The sequence below is a fragment of the Engraulis encrasicolus genome, chromosome 14 (genome assembly GCF_034702125.1).
Source record: "Engraulis encrasicolus isolate BLACKSEA-1 chromosome 14, IST_EnEncr_1.0, whole genome shotgun sequence".
Lineage (NCBI taxonomy): Eukaryota > Metazoa > Chordata > Actinopteri > Clupeiformes > Engraulidae > Engraulis > Engraulis encrasicolus.
The window spans coordinates 21,334,330-21,352,074 of record NC_085870.1 but is presented as its reverse complement, the minus strand read 5'-3'; the positions used below and the strand labels follow the sequence as shown (position 1 = coordinate 21,352,074).

At 43.1% G+C, this 17,745-nt stretch overlaps 1 long non-coding RNA gene across 1 annotated transcript; it reads left to right on the top strand.

Annotated features, from left to right (window-relative positions):
• Positions 1 to 1,601: 1,601 nt before the first annotated feature.
• LOC134462257 (uncharacterized) lies at positions 1,602 to 17,242 on the top strand. Its single transcript, XR_010037505.1, has 2 exons — positions 1,602 to 4,039; positions 15,734 to 17,242. It is a non-coding gene; the product is annotated as an uncharacterized LOC134462257 (long non-coding RNA).
• Positions 17,243 to 17,745: the final 503 nt, after the last annotated feature.

The window sequence follows — 17,745 nt, the reverse complement described above, 5'->3', positions numbered from 1 at the left end:
CACATGAGCACACACAAGCACACACACGAGCACACAAAATCACACACACACGCGCGCTCGTGCGCACACACACACACAGACAAACGCACACACATGCACGCGCACACACAATACACCTACACCTACACACACAGATGTGCATGATACGGACCTGCAAACTACAAACACCCTGATATTTTCACATTTTTGCAACACATGCGTGGCAATGCACACAAACTCGCTCTCAAACTCACACACAAAGACACACACACACAGGCCTGCACGTGCACACGCACACGCACACACACACACACACAGTGAGATGGCTGGGCAAACAAGCAACAGGTGGCAGGGTAAAGGTGTTGTGAAAGAAGTACAGGAGAAAGAAGGAGAGGAGAAAGAAGGTGAGGACATGAAAGGAAAGAAAAAAACAAGTGGAAGAGACTCAAGAGTGTGTGTGTGTGTGTGTGTGTGTGTGTGTGAGGTTTTATTAAGGCCAAAGTACAATATACAGTAGAGTTTAACACAGACACACAGACACACTCGGACAAACGCATGTAAAAAAAATAGAGATACACTCAGAGCCAAGGAAGCCGTTTGATAGAACATTTGACTGTGTTACACACTATTTTTCAAGTCTCTCTACTTTGTTTTTGTGGAGTTAGAAACTCTCAAAATTCGTCCTGTCCCGCAATGGTGAGGAAACAGTTTAGAAAAGGCCTTGATCCAGATTGCGATCCGGATCACCACCAACATTTAATCACTTGTTCCCTTTGTCATTTGCAACAACTCCACAAAATTTCTGCCAAATCTGTTAATAACAAGGAGGTCTATAACCTACTGTATCATTGGTTAGTAACTTTTCTGCTGACCGACCTTAGCAGAGGTAACTTGCCCAAATCCATACACTAAGACACGCATACTGTTAAGTGTGCACAGCAACAGGCAATCAATGTAAGCATTTTTTAAATTGTGTTTATTTACACAGCATCAACAGAATATCATTATGACTCTGTGCGTGTGTGTGTGTGTGTGTGAGTCCACAAAGTATTGAGCTGTGTCTGGTTTGTGTGTGTCCGTCTGTGTGAGTTATACGCTGTACGTTTGCAGTCCTCTGTGTGTGTGTGTGTGAGATCGTGTGTGTGTGTGTGTGTATGTATACGTGTGTTCATGTGTGTGTGTGTGTCGGCTGCTAGCTGGAGCATGTAGAGTTCATCCCTGCACTGGCATCGTCACAAGTGGAGTGTGACCATGGGCACTACCCGCAGAGACTCCTTCACACAAACACACACACACAGAAAGAGAGAGCGAGAGAGAGAGAGCGAGAGAGAGGGAGAGAGAGAGAGGGAGAGAGAGAGAGAGAAATAGAGAGATAGATGGTGATGGTGGGAGAAAGCTAAACAGAGAGAGGGGAGGATAGAGAGAGAGAGAGAGAGAGAGAGAGAGAGAGAGAGAGAGAGAGAGAGAGAGAGAGGAGAGAGAGAGAGGAATGGAAGGAAGGAGGGAGGGAGGGGGACGTGCCCAGAGCGCTTTAGCAACAGACTGCTCTCTTCTTGAACGGGTGCCAATAGAGGCTGGCCTAAACCCTGCACAGCTGAAACTTTTACAAGCTCGCCGCCCTCTAGCAGGAAGACACACACACACACACACACACACACAGCTTTGTGGAGGCAGATCGCGCTGCACTTCTCCTCTCTTCTTCTTCCTTTCTTTCTGTCTGTCTTTCTTTCTGTCTCCCTCGCAGTCTTTCTTCCCTCTGCCGTTCTTTCACGTACAAACACTGTCTGTTGCCACCCCCATGGGTGTCCCCTCACCTTCTTTTGGCTCTGTCGCTATAATCGCGGATGCGTACAGGATTCTTTCAGACAGCCTGAGGGATTCCACCCTCTCTCTCTCTCTCTCTCTCTCTCTCTCTTCTCTTGTTTGCAGATGGATACGATGCTGAAGAGAGAAATAAATTAGCACATTACAGAGTTAGAGGGAGGGTGTGAGGGAGGAACTAGTGTGTGTGTGTGTGTGTGTGTGTGTGTGTGTGCGTGCGTGAACGTACGTTTGTGTGTGTGTCTGTGTGTGTGTGACGTCACACAGAGTGCTGCCCAGGACAGTGCCTGAAAAAAAAGACATGGGAGCCGATTCTGCTGCAGCTCTACTCGATGTGTCATCTGCCAACCAACACCAGCCAACCAAACTACTCTGGCATTTTTCTGTTGTTTCCTTGTTTTGTTTTTTTTTCTACAGGGGGAGGCTGGATTATTTCATGCCCTCGTCTACCCGTCTCTGAGAGGGAAGCCTGGTGTGAGCACTCACTCATTCCTCCACTCGCACTGGATTTTTTATTTTTTTAATCAAACCCAATCTCTACCCGGCGCGACTCCACAAGTTGAACTTTTTCCTCCCTCCCGCCCTCCCTTTTTCCGCGCCATTCCTCTTCTGCCTGAAATTTTCTGTTTTTTTGTTGTTGTTCGTATTTTTTTCATTCTTACGAAGTCTAATGTCCAAGTGCGGCGTAGATTTTTGGAGGGAAGGCGGAACAACGTTATGGAAGGCAGCGTGTGCCTGCCTGCAGCTTCCACCTGCGCCATGTCCCGAGGATAGGTGACGCGGCCATCCGGCCATCCACACTGTGCCTGCTAAACAACGTCCTCCACTATCTTTTTTATCTCAAGGTATTTTTTTTTCGCTGCATGTTGGACAGGATCCAGCGAGTCACTGGCTCCAATTGCGAGTGGCCTACAGCCCTGGGTGCCATCAGCTGAGCGAGGGGTGTGTGTGTGTGTGTGGGGAGGAGGTGTGTTGTTGGGAGAGACAAGCCCCGCACAGGCACCTCGCGAACAGCTAAAGGCGGGTAGGAGGGAATAAGCAGAGGAAGGCTGTGAGCGGAGGGAGCAAAGTGGAGTGGAGCAGTCCAGGAGTAGAGCAGAGTGGCGTCAGGCATGAAGCACCTGGGACCAATGCCAGCCCCAGACAAAAGCCTGCCTCCCGCCGCCCGCCCGTCTCCCGCCCGCCACTTGCTCTACTTGCCCAGAGAGACGCCGCCGTCAAAGCCTTCGTTTTCCTGGACGTCTCTCAAATCCTTGACACTGGCGTGGAAGATTGCTGCCTGTCTGTCATGACTGGTTGACAAGATGTTCTGTGAGTGAGTATTCTAATTTTTTTACGTGGGGTTAGTCTCTGGTGTGTTTTGGTGTGTTTTTTTCCCGTGTATTTCTTCGGCGGTTGACTGCATGTGCTTTTGTTGTTTTGGTTTGTTTTATTTTTTCGCTCGAATGGCGAGTCGTGTGGTACTGTAGTAGAGGTATGGCGATGTTCCTCTGAAGTGTCTCGTTGTGTTTTGGAGGGAAGCGTTGCCTGTTCTTCGCGGGCTGGCCTGAGGGTTTGGAGTATGTTTGAGCCACCCTGTCCTGTCCTGTCGTGGCTTCTGTACCCAATTCAAGCAAACAGGCTGCTCCGCCGCCGATTCGCCTACTTCCCCTGCCACCTCCAAAAAAATGGTAAAAAATAAAAGACCCAGGGAGCCATAGCCACAACTCTCCTTAGCTAGACTTTTACACATACTCTTTTCCTAACTGCCGCCTTTTCTTTCCTTCCTACATGTCCTCCCTTTGCTTCGTGTTCGTACGTATCGTTCTTTCAGTTCATTAGGTCGCGCACTCCTCCCGTCATTCCTTCTCTTTGTTTTGGTGGCACGGCTGGCCAGCCTGGGCAGGGAGGGGAGTCGAGGGGAAGGGGGTAGTGGATGCCCAGACCTGGGGCTAAGGGGGTGATGCCAACTCATGCTCTGGTCTCGTCTCGCCGCTCTGCTGGGCCACTTTCCCCGCGCATGCAGCCACACTATACCACAGCCTCGCTTATTAGTCCCGCCGGACGTCAACTCCACATGGAAACGGACACATCTCTCTCTCTCTCTTTCTGCATTTTTCTTTCTCTCCTGCTCCCCCCTTTTCCCTCTTTTTCTCTCTGCAGCATTTTGTGGTCGTGCGTGCTGCCTGTTCTGTTCGCGCCTCTCTGCTACTCAAGGACTCTTTGCTTGTCCGATGGCCTCCTGTAAGACACTCGCCAGGTATTTTATCAGTGCATTTCCACTCCAACACTTTTATTTCCAAAGTCTTGTTTTGTTTTGAATGTTTTTTTGAGTGTTGGCAATATCGGCGGCCCGAAGTAATATTCTGCTAGACTTCCACATGCCTCCACTTCCTTCATCGTCCTCTTCATCATGTACACGTGTCTGATCAATCCGCCGCCATTTCTCTCCTACTTGTGACATTTATTCGACACAACTTTATTGATAAATCCTCAGATGCATACATTGTGCAGTTGGAGTGAAGCACACTCCAGGCTATAGCTTATGTGAATGTTTAAAAGAGAAGTTAAGTTGTTCAGTACAGTGATGAAGGTGTGTTTCGAACACCGTTCCAGTTCCACGGATGGGGAATGCTTTGTGGAAACGTCGAGAAAAATTGGCGGGCACAGTGAAATAAACGTGTTATTCTCCTTTTGAAAAGGGAGAGTAATTTGAAGACATACTGTACTTAAGCATTCACTCCAAAGGGCTCAACAACCATCTAGATCAATCCTGCTGTTTTTCTTAGATGGAAATAAAAGCGGATGATCAGATAACATATGGTCTATTTATGACTTGTTTAATGTTTGGTTAGGATACCTGGTGGTATTGTGGTACAGTACTTACAGTATTTTCTTTTATTACATCCAAAAAAGAAAATAGTTGAAAAGAAAAATCACAGCTTTCCTTAAATATGGAATTCAGGTACATGTTATGTTAGTGTAAGATAGAGCAAAACAGGTTCAGTACACTAGATTACCAATAAAAACGTGTAGAAGACTTTAGCTTATGTAAGGTATTAGGTTCTGTAAACAGAACATTTGGATAATAAATTAACTATCAGGTTAATATGACTAAAATGATTAGATATGAGTCTGGACTGTTCCAAACAATATGAAGTCACTTAATATGGACATGCTTGAGAACCAGTCAAAACCAGATTGGACTGATTTTGGCGATGTCCAGAAACCTCCATATTAGGATTAGTGTTTGTTTTTGAAAGAAATCAGATCAAATGCAAGTACAACATTATACACATAGGCTACTAACAATAATCCTAATGCAAACTAAACAAAACTTCATCAAAATAGCTTATTAGACTCAAATAAGTATTACACTATTGTCTTACTTCTTAGTACACCTTGCACGACAGGCCATGAAATATATGAAACCATTTCTTCCACACATAAAGGTCTACATTATGACACGCGATAAGCTTTTCACTGCATTTTTGAACAAAATATCACAGATTCAAATCAAAACAGGAAACATCTTTGCTAGTTTTTTCATGTGTGTTTTTCATGGTTCCAGTCCATGGGGGGAGGGCGCCGGGGTAATGCAGCAGGAGGCAAAGACAAGAGAGGGCGGGGTGACCGACCGAGAAAAAAAATGACACAACTTCCTCCTCCCCTCGTCTCCTCAGATGAACCCAGCACGTTACTAGATATTTTTTCTCCGGAACACCATTCCTGCTTCCTGCTATTTTCGTAACCCCCCATCCCCACCCCGACCAACACCTCCACCCCAACCCTCCTCCCCCTCCCCATCCCATCCCACAGGCCGTTGTGGTTACCAGGAACAAAGCCTGTGAGGTTGTATCAGGAAATATGGGCGCATAAACAGACTCAGTAGATTACAGTCAAGGCCAGTCAGAGATAGCCTCCTCGAGATAAACTTGCCGGCCATATTGATGATGAGCCAGAAACAATGAGCGCAGACGCTCAACTTACTCCAACCTTTGCTGTCAGTCACACTGCCTGGAAGGAAACGGACTGAAATATCCTGACGCACAATGCTTGGGCCGTGACCGGGGAAGTGATACTTGCACAAATCTCCTTTTCCATTTATTCTCATTATGCCTTGTTGCTCAGTTTCTTTCTTTTTTAAAATATTTTTTTGTGGACAGGAAGCAAATTGGGAGAGACCCGGGCCGGAAATCGAACCCAGGTCAGCCGCATGGTAGGCAAGTGCCCTACCGGTTGGCCACGACAGGGCCTACTCACTTTCTTTCATGCCGTATAATGTCAGAACAAGTCAAAATTTTATTATTTTTTCAAAATATATTTTTTGATCTTTTTAGACTTTTTTGGGACATTTTGGGAGAGAGAGATGGGACATTTTGGGAGAGAGAGATGGGGAAGGGTTGGCAAAGCACCCGGACCGGAATCAAACCCGGGTTGGCCACATAGTAGACGAGTGCCCTACCGTTAAGCCACGGTAGGGCCTGTGAAGAATGATTTGAACTTTAATCAGTTATGAACAATGCAAATGGAACACATGTTTGGAATCTGAGGAACAACACAAGACACAAGCAACATATAATTAAATTCAAAGGCTTTTGAGTGCATTGGTGCAACAAAAATTGGATGGATTCATTTATGAGCTGAAGGGATACTATTGGTTTACTGATCCCAATTATAAACCCACCAAACGATAAAACTCTCAGGTTGCAGGTCTTGAGCTTCCTGGGGCTATTCTGTGCCTTTTAAAAGCTCCCTAAGACAGTCTACTTGTAAATACTTTGGCGTTATGGACTCAGGACTTGGTTGCACATGTGCAGATATTTGTAATGGTTATTTTTGCTTAATGGTTTTGTATTTTCTATTTCATTTACAAAACGTGTGGATAAAAGGAATCTCAAGTGTTGCGTCAACAGAAATTGTCAGGTAACATGGAATCATGGAAACCACACGTATAGTTAACAGCCAAGCACGCTATAATTTTTTGTAACACAGCTGTAGTCTTGTTCATAGTCATTACTGTGTTTAGTGAAATACCCTTCTTGCAAAATCATAACAAATCCCTATTTAACAGCAGGTTAAAAAAGTACAAATGAGGCAATGAATTGAATGAATTTTCACAACCTGACAACCTGAATTTAAGTGACAGAGGAAAAGAAATAGAATGAGAAGAGAGATGCTACTGTGTTTTCAGAATGCAAAGTGGACCGGGAGAGTTGGCAAGGAGAGGCAGAGGGAGAAGCCGGCTTTAGGAGCCAAATTGTGTGATTTCTGCATGTCCTGTATGACAAAAGTTGTCCAGATACGTCCATACGTGATGAAAAAAAATATTCCGTCCTTGTTTGTACTTGTGACTGAACTGCAAACTGGTCGCCAATTTCTCTCCATCTTCCCTCAACATAGTGATGATTTACCCAACATAACACACACACACACACACACACACACACACACACACACACACACACACACACACACACACACACACACCACTACCAGCCCCTGGCTTGTGCCTTAGCGCTCCTGCCGATAGCTGTTACAGTAGCCTTCGGCAGACTGACCTCACACGGCACAAGAGGGAGTCAGACAAGGTCAACGCTGGGCAAACTTCCTGTTTAGATTAGCCATTTTAGCATAAGGTGTGTTCTCCAAAACACACTGCAAAGCAACAAGGCTATCAATGAGAGGCAAAACTTTCCACAATGAAAAAAATGAGAAGGCCATATCATGGATATAAGTAACCATCTTAGGTATATTTAACATAATTACCTCAACATATTGTTTAATGTAACTACAGTTTTAAAAGCTACATGATTTATAGACATGTAGACAAACTATATGGTACATGAATTATGTTGGTATGAAGTTAATTAAGGGGCAAGTGCACTATTTTGAACATTTAGCCCCTTTTTTGAATTGTAATAAAGTAGAGCGGTCCTCACCATTTTTTTGTTTGCTGCTGTCTCCCTTATTTGCCAAATTAAGATTTTGTCTGAACTTGCAGTGGTTAGGGGTATTCACTGGCATTCATTATGTTTGGCATCAGCGGTGTAGTCTACTTTTTTGAAGTGGGTATACTGTATATTCGAGCATTTTTTGAAGTGGGTATACTGTATATAGTTATGCTATTCTAAATAATGGATCAATCAATTTTAAGTGGGTATACTGAAGCCCCTAAAATTTAGAAGTGGGTATACTCCGTATACCTACGTTCTACGTAGACTACACCACTGTTTGGCATGTGTCTTCTGTCATTTTTTCATTTGCCATTTTGTGAATGAACGGGGAAAAAAAAAATCTATTTACAAAATGCTAAAAAAATACACGACAGAATTCAAAACTTGTTATGGAATACCAGCTAAAACCACTTATCACTTGGTGAGTGGCACATTCTTTGAAACAAATGTTTAGGCTGATTTTAATAACAGATTTGGACATACCCATTATGAAGCCAGATCGGAATCTAAATTAGCCAAATAACGGACAGCAGCAAACATCCAAAAAATTTGTGAGGACCAATTTACTTTATTTCAGACAATTCAGAAAAGCGGCTAAATGTTCAAAATTGTGCACTTGTTCTTTAATGTAGCAATCAATGTAACGTAGCAATCAATGTCTACCATTAACTGCCATGCTATAGTTCAATCCAACTCTGTTACTGCAGCAGCTGTGGGCAAAAGGTTACGGAACTATTCTGAGACTAAGGTGGATCAGGTTAAAATCCAACCCTTCACATTTTTCAAGGAACTGTGAGTCTCTTAGGGGAAAAACATCCGATCGTGTAAGACATTGTGTTCAAATGAATTGGGTTAATGTTGATGGATTGAGATGTTGGAGGATGAAATGATTTAAGTAATCAAATTACTCAATCACACTGAATCAATACCAAATACAGATGTATATTGAAGATGAAAAAATTACTGGGCTAGAGGAAACTGGAGTAAACAATCACAAAGCTGGATTTTTATGCAGTTATCTTGGGAGTGGCAAGTAAAGTAAGCCCAAAGTAAACCTACTTTTGGTTATTATTCAGCCTGATCTCTCAGAATTTCGTGGAATTGACACAGATCATTGGGACACAAAATCTTTGTCCGTTTCACGGATTTTGCCAAAATTCTGTGCTCCTGGACACGGAATTGTTTTCCGTGATTGACTCACGGAAGTGCTTTCTATATTCCCACAGCACATAAGTCTATCATTAGAAGATAGATAACAAATGCTAATCCTAAACAAAATAATGCTATAGCAATTTAAATTGTGCCCTGACCAAAACAATCCCTAACCTTAAAAGACATACGTATTTTTGAGCTACCTTTTCCAGTTGGTTGATAAGATATCAAATTAATGTAATAAACGAAAGAATACTAACTGTGCCCAGACCAAAACAATCCCTTACCTAACCTGTCAGAATCCGGGCTTTGAACCGGTTCAAGGAACGAAAACGAAAACCAGGAACTTTTTGTATTTTACAGGGAACAGAAACGAAACCGGAAAACCGGAATCGTTATTATTTTTTATGTTCTGGAACGGAAACACTTATTTAAAAATATGGTAACCGGTTAATACCGTTCCTCAAAACAAAACAAAAACGTCCTATGTGACATCAGACATTCTCTGACTGAATGGAGAGAGAGCTATGGATTACAAAGTCTCCACTACACATCTTAAATAAGAGAAACCACTGTCATACAAAAGGGCAGAGTTTCCATTGCATCATTGTAAGATATTGCAGAGAAGCATGTGTAAAGCGCACCGAGAATGTTCAACGTTATTGGGCATCCATGGCCGCTTCAAAGATGCACAAACTCACAATGTCCATCATAGCGCTCCCCGTGACCCAAGTCAGCATGCAGTGTGCATTTTCATCATTGAGGTTTATTCTCCGCTTACGTCGTCCCTGAATGACAAAATTCTGGAGGATATTCTTTTCATCCGCTTGAATGAACAGTTTGGAAGTAGGCTGACTCATTTGCACTTCCGTCTTTCTTGGTTAATTAACGTCAGTTAGGCCTATGGGGAGTAATCAGCTGACAGGAACGAAATTAACCGTTCCAGGAACAATATTTGTTTGTTCTAACCGGTTTGGGAACGTCAATTTATTGGTGGAACTCATAACCGGAAACGTTATAATTCCGTTTCTGTTCGGAACGGAACGTTTGGAAAAAAATAATGGTTCAAAGCCCAGGTCAGAATAAAAAATATTTTTTGAGAAAAAAATATGTCAAAGTAGAAAAATCCTAAGAAAACACAAGACTGGAAACATAGAGCTGGAAAACAATTCCGTGTACAGGGGCACGGAATTTTGGCAAAATCTGTGAAACTGACACGGATTTCGTGTCCCACAGATCCGTGTCCATTCCCCGGAATTCTGAGAGATCATGTTGCAGCATTCCAGCGATGCATGAATTCAGATCAAAATTTACAGTAGTAGTATTACTTCTGGTTGGCTACTTCTTACTTCTGTCCATAATAAACATTACAAATTTCACCAGTTCACACAGAGCGCACTTTAGCTTAAGTGAGAATACTACTATGCCTCTAGAGTGAAAACATTTTGAGTATCATAGAAATGTGGACATTTTAGAAGTTTAAAGGTCTGCATGCCAATGAAAATTGAGCAAAGACTTTTGTATTGGTGACATAGGTAATTGGCATTGCACACGCACACGCACACGCACACACACACACACACACACACCCTTTGACACAAACAAGTGGTTCACTTTACCATTGAACTCCCATAGGAGTTCATGGATGCTTACACTTACGACCACAAATACACTGCACTTTTGAAACACCAACATGCTCCTTCACACACACACACACACACACACACACACACACACACACACACACACACACACACACACACACACACACACACACACACACGCACACTGGTAGCAGGAAGCATCCATGCAGTGATGTGTGGTGGCACAAAAGAAGGTGGTGAAAAATGTGATGCGGAGGCCGCAGTGGCGGAAGCCACACAGATGGCTAAACCAAGCACTGTGCCAAACTCCCAGAGTGCATTGCCAAAACCTCTCCACTGTAAACAGGAAGGACTCCCCTTGTCTTGCTCATGACATTAGAAGGCCCTTCTCCAGTCGAATGAAGAATAGACTATACTAAGTATTTGGGCTGTTTCGTTTTTTAGGGCAGTTTCACATCAGAGCATGGTGTGGCTGCAGCGAGAAGACGGCAGCCTATTTGTTGAGTCTCGGACAGTGTGTTCTACTCAGCCTTTCACACTGACCGCTTCGGCGTGCGGGGCCAGTCCTGCTCAAACCCCTCCCCACTTTGCCATTCATTTCAATGAGAAACCGCCAGTCGTCGCTGTCAAAATTCCGCTCTAGTTGGATTTTCCAAATTCAGCGCGGCACTGAGCCGTCTCTAGCGTCGCAACTGCCTGACTACTGCTGTGTTGGTGTGGCAGGACAGATCTGCTTCCATTTCCACCGCCGCCGGTAAAAATCATTTCTGTCCCGCCGACAGCGGCCGTTCTGGTGTGAAAATGGCCTTAGAAGTAGCCTGATAAACCAGACTAAATGTGAAATTAAATGTAAACATTTAGTCTAGCCCCGATGAGTGACACATCGGAAAATTGTTGATGAAAACTACCCGTTGTTTTTCAAACTGTGTCTGTGTTTATCGGCCAACGCTTTGTCATCCCTCAAAACTCTGTCCGCTTTGCATCCAAACATTCAAAACAAATCAAAACAAGTCTCCTGCGCTGTGATTGGTCTGCCAGATTCAGGGCATTGAGGCATTGTCCGAGGCGAGACCCACTCGCAGGCAAAAATATTTTTTGCCGCTGGCGGGTGGGGCTAGTTTACTAGTCTACCTTAGAAGTGGACCAGCTAGGATACTTGAATCTAGTGGGCACCACAAAGGCTTTGAGCACAAGTGACATCCCTTTTTCTGAAGGACGGGACACTTCAATTGCTACTTAGCATCTCTGCTTTATTTTAGGCTAGAATGGATTACACAGATCTCAAAGCATGCCTCATCAAAGTAGAGAAATATTTAAGCAAGGTGAGCGTGATTTAATTATATCAGTACATTTTCTAACTATCCTCACCCAAAAGGAACCAAACTTCATCTCCTCCCATCTGTTAGCCTATGTCTGATTTTACTTGCCCACTATCAGATACTACACAGAGACAGAGATATGGTTATTTTTTTTAAAGTTACTGTCCCGTGCACGCTCGCACGGACGCGCGCACGCACACGCACACACACACACACACACACACACACATTATTTAGTTATGTGAGGGCATATGCAGTATCAAACCTCTATGCCTCCCCACTGGTTAGAGGCAGAATGGAAAAAAGCATTGCTGAACATTTTCTTTTCACCAGGAGAGCTTGTCCATACTCACTTTATACTGTACATTAGCCATGTGCTTTACCTAATATGCCCCCTTCCCTCCTGAGATGTTTTTTTGTGTTAGTGTGCTTGCTCTGTGAGTATGAAAAAACTGTCTGCCGTGTAAAAAAATGAATATTAAGTAGTTACGTCGTACTATGCTGTACTATGCTTCCCCAATACATTCACATAGCTTGCTAGCAAAAAGACGTGTGGTGTTAAGCCTCGTTCACACACACTGCTAGTTACTCGCTCAGCGAATTTAGTCAATTGAATGTCTATGGCTGTGTCTCAAATGATGCACTTTTGTCAGTGCACTGACAGTCAGTGCACAGTGCGCACAGTGCACTGAGGTCTTTAGTGCATAGTGCCGTGGAAAAATCTGAGCACTATGCACTGTGCCCTCGCTGGAAGTGACAGCTGAGCATGGCATTAGCTCGCCAAAATATGAGTTGGCTACTGTTCACATTGCACAGCGTCTGGTGCTTGTATTTCCATGTCCTTCACCCCAAAGGACAACAATCACACATACAATACTTTGGTTGGCATGGAAAGGTTGGTGTCCCATCAATATTACTTACAGAATTAGGAGACTGTTGACCAAACTCTTCTACTGAACTGAATGCCACATTTCCTCCATGTGATTGTCAACATGGCCGCCGTTTAGTGCGTGCAGTGTCCATCATTGAAGCACTGCATTTTTCCGCCATTGTTAGGGGATCATCCTGGCACTTTCAGTGCACTGGCTCAACTGAAATTCTCAGCGTGAGCGCCCTAGGCACTGAAAAACAGTGCCTGAAGTGCACAAGTGCGGCATTTGAGACATGGCCTATGTGTTCCAGCGAGGCGATTTGGCGAGCAGGCAAGGAGTGTACAAGCGATGCCATGTGCGATGTGGGCGGGTTCCGTGTTAAAACTATTTTAACTTCGAGCGAGCCGCATAAGCGAGTAACCAATTGGAATGCAGGTTCGGTACTTCTCACTCTTGCATTGGCAGTTAAAGCCGCGGGAATGGTTAGCAAACGTTCCGTGAGCGAGTGGCTAGTGAGCTAAAAGCTAGTATTGTATGTAAATTTAGCTTTACAGCCTGCAATTCTTCAGCACCTCTCTCCATTTCCAACCTTTTATCATCTTACCTCATCCGTAATCCTTAATCCCTCAGTTATTTCTCCACTTTCTCCACCAACTCATCCCTCACCACATTGACTCCTTCACCTTACCTTCTTTCTGGCCAAATTATTCCTGCTGCTGCTTCACCAAATAATTCGAACCATCCACTTGGATTCCACTAATTCTGTTCTAATGAGTATTCTGCTTATTATCAGGCTAATTCTAATGTGAGTACACACACTTAAAGGAACAGTCCGCCCTTTTTTGATTTTCACATATGTGCAGTATTTCCAAGCATTATTCATGAATGTGCATATCATTTTCTTCTCAGTGTTTTCAGAACTTAGATTTATTGGTATCAAATTATTAGCGTAATCACTTGAAGTAAATGGAAGCATTAGCATCAAGTCACAGGTGATCACAGGATGGGATTAAATAGCTGTTTTGCACTCTGGTGAATTTACATTTATTTAAAGTAGTTTATGAGTACAGTTGATGATGTTGTGTTTGCTTCCATAGACATGCATTGCTATGCAATGCTGTACTGGCTATACTGTTCAACTAGGCAATGCAAACACATAGGTCTAGACGAAAAATCCTATGTATTATAATATTTTACAGGGACTTAACTACATGTGAGCAATTTCTTGAAATGAGGTGGACTGTTCCTCTAAACACAAGATGTACGGTATTCCTGACCCCCACCCCCTATAGCCGTGAGATAGTGGTGTTAGCATTTAGCTGTTGTGTGCTATTTTCCAGGGGCATGTTGCTGGATTTGTCACCAAAAGCATGTTCACCAAATCTAGAGGCTTTGCGAGTATGAAAGTCACAGTTTGGTCCATATAAGCTTGTCTTGTATAATGCAAACAGATATCAAGTCTCTTAGCAGTTGAATATCTGAATCAGTGCCAGCTTCTGAATATATATTTCAGCAAAATTAAGATATGAATAAATGCTGCAAAATACAGGTGAGCATTGGTTTAACACTGTGCTACACGGTATGTGTGTGGAGTATCTTGTTCTTATCTGGCCTGTTGTCTCGTCAGTGGTATGGTATTTTGGGGTGATTGCTGTTGCGTTTTTGAGGAAACTCCTGAGTCTCCCCCACCCCCTGCGTATTGACTTGCGAAAGCCCAGCCCTTCCCTAACATGGCCGAAAATCAGCCATTTTGTATAGTGATCTCTTTCCCCTCTTTGCATTGATGGCTGCAGCCTATAGCCTATCCTATGTCTTTTTGCAGACTAGCCTAGCTGGGTTCGGATGGGGGAAGCCATGTTTAAAACACGTCTCTCTACTCTCCGCCTGCTAAACAGCAAGATTATGCTGGTTTGTGGGTCGGGAAAGAGCCAAGTTTGTGAGAAAACGGGCAGTCATTCCTGGCACCGCCTGCCGCCTCGGTCTCTTGCCAACCTCTGTGACTGCCAGCGAGCTACACTGGAGCCTTCCAGAAATTAGCACACTCAAAGAAGCGTCAGCGCCGCCCTATGTTTGTTTTGAAATGCACGCAGGGAGAAAATAGTGTGCTGTAATTACACTAAAGAGCTTTTTTTTTAAACACAAATTAAATTACACACCTGTGTTGCCCGGTGATAAGACAAGATAAGCTATGTTGGTCAATATTTAATTTAAGCTTGTCTGGGTCGAACAGTTTCATACATGTGGTGTGTTTTTTCCCCTTAATTCATTTTTTCCCCTGTCTTTTTTAAAGAAGGGTCTAATTGTTTCCTTAAGGCAATTCCCTATAAAACTACTACCAGACGACCCTTTTCTGGTGTCACTGAGGACAAACGTTTTCTTCAGGGGGGATGAACACTTAGGCTATAGACTCTCTGCTATGAGCAAAATTAAATCCAATACATTTTGAAAAGAATGTTTGAAACCGTCTTGAGTTCGATTTGTTGTCTACTTTTATGATAATCACCATCAACGTAAGCAAACTGAGGATATTCTTGTTGGTAAACAAAACATTGGAAGGTTTAAGGCCCTTTTAAATGTTTTGGGAGGCTTTTTGAGGTCTTTATTTAGACAGGGCAGTCAAAGAGATGACAAGAATTAACAAATCAGTCATATCTCCCGCTGTGAAACGTAGTGATTGTGATATTTTCCAAACAAGGCAAGACAGTATTATATTTATGATTTTTTTTTTTGTTATGCATGTTGATATATTGGCACTTCTTGGTCTTAATTGTGCTGTACTTCCTAGAATACCACATTTGTCTCTTGCACACAGCCACACGCGCGCACACACACACACACCAACACATACACACACACATAACATTTATCTCTCTTTTTCTCTTCTATTCCACAGTTCTTTGGTCTGGTGCCTTGCAATTTTGTTGTGCATGTTGATATTGGCTCTCCTTAGTCTTTTCACTTGTTTAAAGATCAAACTGACTGAATTTACCTTTCGCACACAGCCACAAACACACACACTTACCATTTATCTCTCTTTTTCTCTTCTACAGTTCTTTGCCTTGCGGCCGGGTCATTCATCACCAAGGGGAGCGGAGTTGGCCAGCCCCGGCCCGGCCTGGCTTGGCGCCTGGCTCGCCTCACCAGTGGCTGGATGACATGACAGCTGTCCTTGAGGCTGAGGTAGTAGGTTGAATAGTTGTGGGGTGCAACCCTCCCTCCGAGATAACTATACAATCTACTGTCTTTCCTAAAGAGACGGGCAGACCTTCAGAGTAACGCTGATCGAGCGAGCGAGAGAGAGAGAGAGAGAGAGAGAGAGATGCACGACGGTAGATGTTTTCTTGACAGTGGATGAAGAACACAGAAGCAAGCCAATCCAAATGCATATAGAGTTAAATGAAATTCATCTGTTAATCATGGCTTATTTGCTAAGTGTGTGTCATTTTATTGTCTGCATGCATATACTATGCAAGAACACTACATAGTGTGGTAGGTTTTGAAATAACTATAATAGTAATAATAATTTCATTTGCATATCATAATTAATACAAGATGCACATCACAACATGCCGCAACAGATTTATATATATACTGTGTGTGTGTGTGTGTGCGCGCGCGTGCGCGTGTGCAACAACGGCAGAGTTAAAGAAGAATGTCACAATGGCTGCAGTATGTGGCAACAGAAAAATGAATATGCCATTACATGTTTATAACAGGTTTATGCCAGTTTTATGACGTAATGTAACATTTTTAGCAATGGGGTGTTCAATGTTTCTTTTATGTGTGTTTATAATGTCTTGTGCAAGTGTGTGCGCATGTGTGTGCCTACACAAGTGTGCGTGCGCACATGTGTGTGTGTGTGTGTAATATTACTGCAAAACCATTGCCAAGCTGAGACCAATAAAGCTAATTGACTTAAAGAGCCAACAGCCAATGTAGAGTTGGTGCCAGTGACTTGAGAGCCCAACAGGCGATGTTATGTGGAGTTGGTGCCTGTGTGGAGTAGGTGCCTGTGTGGAGTAAGTGCCTGTGCGAGGTGAGGTAGTAGGTTGTATAGTTTCGGGGGGGATGAAACCCTATTTAGGTGATAACTATACAGTCTATTGCCTTCCTCGAGGGGTACAACATACAACATGCACTGTGTAGTGGAAGCCGCGCACATCTGACAGGAAAGCATCAGCAGGTGCCAAATCAAAGATGGTAGACACGGTAAGGGATCTGCACACTGCTTGAAAAAGACAATTTATTGGGAGCAACGTTTTGATATATCTTCAATTATCTTGCCATCACAATATACAGTACACTGTGCATACCTACGGTAGACCTATATATCTTAATGGTTTTCAATGTTCTGCTCTCTCCACCCAGTGAGCAAATTTTCAAATGATAAACAAAATTCTTCATTCAAACCACCAATAATATTACACAATGGAAATGACAAACTTCTAAATCCTTAAAAAAAACATCTTAAGGTAATGTAAAACACATGAGTGCCATTACTGATGTGGGCCTACTGTATTGTGGAGTAATGAGAAATAAAGATACATATTTTTAAAAGATATTTGTGTTCCTCTGGTCTGCTTAGATTTATTTCACAGCTATACATACTGTAAGAAGAAAGGCTGCACACCCTCATTGTGTTTGAAAATAGCCTAACATATAGTTCAGTTTATTGCGTTGGACACTCACCTGAAACAATATGTGCAATTAATAACCATCGGAGAACTCTGTGGTGCATGATCATGTGAGTATTATTTTTCTTTGACAAGAGGACGATGTCCATCTATCAATGTGTTAATCCTAACTCAGACGTGAACTGTATTTTATAAAGTCAGCCAGAGGAGAGGTCAGGTACGGTTATACAGTAATATTTTATACAGTGCCGTCATAATATTTGATATCAAGCTGACCTCTGCTGGCAGGCAAATGCAACTGCATGTACTGTATCAGGAGTTAGGAAGGTCCAGTATTAAGTGTAATAGGCCTACTTTTCTCTATCAAGACACTCATTCTAATGTCTAAAATACAATGTATATAGTATATATATACTGAATATTTATAA